We start from the raw sequence: 5,352 nt of genomic DNA, 5'->3' as shown, positions 1-5,352 counted from the left end.
GGGGAGGAATCTGAGATCCGAATGGGGGGGGGGTGTATATATAGGCATAGAGGGAGCTAGGAGAGTCCAAATGAGGTGCGGTTTTCGCCCACGCGATCGTGATCGAACTCTCTAGGACATGGAGCAGAGTTTGGTGGGTTTTGGGACAAATTTGAGGGGTTTTGGGCTGCAACACACACGAGGCCTTTTCGGTCCCTCGGTTAACCGTAGGAGTATCAAACGAAGTCCAAATGATACGAAACTTGACATGCGGTCTACCGGTAGTAAACCAAGGCCGCATGACAAGTCTCGGTCCAATCCGGAAATGTTTGAAACCCACATACAAAAGAAAGCTAGAAATGACCACCGGAGGAGAACGAAGCGCCGGAATGCAAAACGGACAACGGGGAAAATGCTCGAATGCATGAGATGAACACGTATGCAAATGCAATGCACATGATGACATGATATGAGATGCATGAAAACGAAAAACAACACACGGAGACAAAGACCCAAACCCGAGAAATAAATATAACTTAGCGCCAGAGACGGCAAGAGTTGGATACAAATATGGAAAGTATATCTGGGGCGTTACAGGTAATTTGCCTAAATAATCATAACATGCTAGGCATCCAAGGATAGTCATATAGAGTATTGAATACTAAGAGAAGTTTGATGCCTGATGATTGTTTTGAGATATGGAGGTAATAATATCAAAGTCGTGCTAGTTGAGTAGTTGTGAATTTGAGAAATGCTTGTGTTGAAGTTTGCAAGTCCCGTAGCATGCACGTATGGTAAACGTTGTGTAACAAATTTGAAACATGAGGTGTTATTTGATTGTCTTCCTTATGAGTGGCGGTCGGGGACGAGCGATGGTCTTTTCCTACCAATCTATCCCCCTAGGAGCATGCGCGTAGTGCCGAGGTTTTTGGTGACTTGTAGATTTTTGCAATAAGTATGTGAGTTCTTTATGACTAATGTTGAGCCCATGGATTATACGCACTCTCACCCTTCCATCCTTGGTAGCCTCTTCGGTACCGTGCATTGCCCTTTCTCACATTGAGAGTTGGCGCAAACTTCGCCGGTGCATCCAAACCCCGTGATATGATACGCTCTGTCACACATAAACCTCCTTATATCTTCCTCAAAACAGCCACCATACCTACCTATTATGGCATTTCCATAGCCATTCCGAGATATATTGCCATGCAACTTTCCATCATTCCATTCATCATGACACATTCATCATTGTCATATTGCTTAGCATGATCATGTAGTTGACATAGTATTTGTGGCAAAGCCACCATTCATAATTCTTCATACATGTCACTCTTGATTCATTGCATATCCCGGTACACCGCCGGAGGCATTCATATAGAGTCATATCTTGTTCTAAGTATCGAGTTGTAATCATTGAGTTGTAAATAAATAGAAGTGTGATGATCATCATTTTCTAGAGCATTGTCCCAAGTGAGAAATAAAAAAAAAGAAAGGCCATAAAAAAGAGAAGGCCTAAAAAAAGAGAAAGGCCATTAAAAAAGGCCCAAAAAATGAGAGAAAAAGAGAGAAGGGACAATGTTACTATCCTTTTACCACACTTGTGCTTCAAAGTAGCACCATGATCTTCATAGTAGAGAGTCTCTCATGTTATCACTTTCATATACTAGTGGGAATTTTTCATTATAGAACTTGGATTGTATATTCCAACAATGGGCCTCCTCAAGTGCCCTAGGTCTTCGTGAGCAAGCAAGTTGGATGCACACCCACTAGTTTCTTTTGTCGAGCTTTCATACATTTATAGCTCTAGTGCATCCGTTGCATGACAATCCCTACTCCTTGCATTAACATTAATCGGTGGGCATCTTCATAGCCCATTGATTAGCCTCGTTGATGTGAGACTTTCTCCTTTTTTTGTCTTCTCCACATAACCCCCCTCATTATTCTATTCCACCCATAGTGCTATATCCATGGCTCGCGCTCATGTATTGCGTGAAAGTTTATAGGTTTGAGATTACTAAAGTATGAAACAATTGCTTGGCTTGTCATCGGGGTTGTGCATGATGAGAGCATTCTTGTGTGACGAAAATGGAGCATGACTAAACTACATGATTTTGTAGGGATGAACTTTCTTTGGCCATGTTATTTTGAGAAGACATTATTGCTTAGTTAGTATGCTTGAAGTATTATTATTTTATGTCAATATGAACTTTTGTCTTGAATCTTTCGGATCTGAATATTCATATCACAATTAAGAAAAATTACAATGAAATTATGCCAACTAGCATTCCACATCAAAAGTTCTTTCTTTTATCATTTACATACTCGAGGACGAGCAGGAATTAACCTTGGGGACACTTGATACGTCTCCAACGTATCTATAATTTTTGATTGCTCCTTGCTATGTTATCTACTGTTTTGGGCAATATCGGGCTTTATTATCTACTTTTATATTATTTTTGGGACTAACCTATTAACCAGAGGCCCAGCCCAGAATTGTTGTTTTTTTTGCCTATTTCAGTGTTTCGAAGAAAAGGAATATCAAACGGAGTCGAAATGGAACGAAATCAACTGGAGAAGTTATTTTTGGAAGGAAAGCTACTGGATGGACTTGGACCCCACGTCAGGAGCCAAGGGAGGTGCTCACGAGGGTGGGGGGCGCGCCCCCTAGGGCGCGCCCCCCCTGCCTTGTGGGGCCCCTGAAGCTCCACCGACGTACTTCTTTCACCCATATATACCTACGTATCGTAAAACTTCCAGAACGCACAATAGATCGGGAGTTCCGCCGCCAGAAGCCTCTATAGCCACCGAAAACCAATCTAGACCCATTCTGGCACCCTGCTGGAGGGGGCAATCTCTCTCCGGTGGCCATCTTCATCATCCTGGTGCTCTCCATGACGAGGAGGGAGTAGTTCTCCCTCGGGTATGAGGGTATGTACCAGTAGCTATGTGTTTGATCTCTCTCTCTCTCTCTCTCGTGTTCTTGAGGTGATACGATCTTGATGCATCGCGAGGTTTGCTATTATAGTTGGATCCTATGATGTTTCTTCCCCCCTCTACTCTCTTTTAATGAATTGAGTTTCCCCTTTGAAGTTATATTATCGGATTGAGTCTTTAAAGATTTGAGAACACTTGATATATGTCTTGCCGTGCATATCTGTGGTGACAATGGGATATCACGTGATTCACTTGATGTATGTTTTGGTGATCAACTTGCGAGTTCCGCCCATGAACCTATGCATAGGGGTTGGCACACGTTTTCGTCGTGATTCTCCGGTAGAAACTTTGGGGCACTCTTAGAGGTTCTATGTGTTGGTTGAATAGATGAATCTAAGATTGTGTGATGCATATCGTATAATCATACCCACGGATACTTGAGATGACATTGGAGTATCTAGGTGACATTAGAGTTTTGGTTGATTTGTGTCTTAAGGTGTTATTCTAGTATGAACTCTAGGGCTGTTTGTGACACTTATAGGAATAGCCCAACGGATTGATTGGAAAGAATAACTTTGAGGTGGTTTCGTACCCTACCATAATCTCTTCGTTCGTTCTCCGCTATTAGGGACTTTGGAGTGACTCTTTGTTGCATGTTGAGGGATAGTTATGTGATCTAATTGTGTTAGTATTGTTGAGGGAACTTGCACTAGCGAAAGTATGAACCCTAGGCCTTATTTCCTATCATTGCAATACCGTTTACGCTCACTTTTACCACTTGTTACCTTGCTGTTTTTATAATTTCAGATTATAAGTACCTTTATCTATTATCCATATACCACTTGTTTCACCATCTCTTCGCCGAACTAGTGCACCTATACAATTTACCATTGTATTGGGTGTGTTGGGGACACAAGAGACTCTTTGTTATTTGGTTGCAGGGTTGCTTGAGAGAGACCATCTTCATCCTACGCCTCCTATGAATTGATAAACCTTAGGTCATCCACTTGAGGGAAATTTGCTACTGTCCTACAAACCTCTGCACTTGGAGGCCCAACAACGTCTACAAGAAGAAGGTTGTGTAGTAGACATCAAGTCCTAGATATTTAATGACTGATGGTGGATCACATTTCATTCATGGTGATTTTCGTAAAATGCTTGCTAAGTATGATGTTAATCATAGAATTGCATCCCCTTATTGTTGGGGAACATAGTAATTTCAAAAAAAATTCCTACGCACACGCAAAGATCATGGTGATGCATAGCAACGAGGGGGAGAGTGTTGTCCACGTACCCTCGTAGACCGAAAGCGGAAGCGTTAGCACAACGCGGTTGATGTAGTCGTATGTCTTCACGATCTGACCGATCAAGTACCGAACGCACGGCACCTCCGAGTTCTGCACATGTTCAACTCGATGACGTCCCTCGAACTCCGATCCGGCCAAGCTTTGAGGGAGAGTTCCATCAGCACGACGGCGTGGTGACGATGATGATGTTCTACCGACGTAGGGCTTCGCCTAAGCACCGCTATGATATGACCGAGGTGGATTATGGTGGAGGGGGGCAACGCACATGGCTAAGAGATCCAAGGGATCAATTGTTGTGTCTATGGGGTGCCCCTGGCCACGTATATAAATGGGTGGAGGGGGGAGGGGTCGGCCCTCTCTATGGCGCGCCCTAGGGGAGTCCTACTCCCACCGGGAGTAGGATTCCCACTTTCCTAGTAGAACTAGGAGCCCTTCCAAGTAGTAGGAGTAGGAGGGAAGGAAAGGGAAGGGAAAAGGAGAAGGAAGGAAGGGGGCGCCCCCCCTCCCTAGTCCAATTCGGACCTGCCCATGGGGAGGGGTGCGGCCACCCTTTGAGGCCTTTCTCTCCTTTCCCGTATGGCCCATTAAGGCCCAATACGAATTCCCGTAACTCTCCGGTAGTCCCAAAAATACCCGAATCACTCGGAACCTTTCCGATGTCCGAATATAGTTGTCCAATATATCGATCTTTACATCTCGACCATTTCGTGACTCCTCGTCATGTCCCCGATCTCATCCGGGAGTCCGAACTCCTTCGGTACATCAAAATACATAAACTCATAATATAACCGTCATCGAACTTTAAGCGTGCGGACCCTACGGGTTCAAGAACTATGTAGACATGACCGAGACACGTCTCCGATCAATAACCAATAGTGGAACCTGGATGCTCATATTGGCTCCTACATATTCTACGAAGATCTTTATCGGTCAAACCGCATAACAACATACGTTGTTCCCTTTGTCATCGGTATGATACTTGCCCGAGATCGATCGTCGGTATCTCAATACCTAGTTCAATCTCGTTACCGGAAAGTCTCTTTACTCGTTCCGTAATACATCATCCCGCAACTAACTCATTAGTTGCAATGCTTGCAAGGCTTATAGTGATGTGCATTACCGAGTGGGCCCA

This window comes from Triticum aestivum, chromosome 6A, assembly GCF_018294505.1.
Source record: "Triticum aestivum cultivar Chinese Spring chromosome 6A, IWGSC CS RefSeq v2.1, whole genome shotgun sequence".
NCBI lineage: Eukaryota > Viridiplantae > Streptophyta > Magnoliopsida > Poales > Poaceae > Triticum > Triticum aestivum.
The sequence above is the reverse complement of the archived record's forward strand: the minus strand, read 5'-3'. Positions refer to the sequence as shown.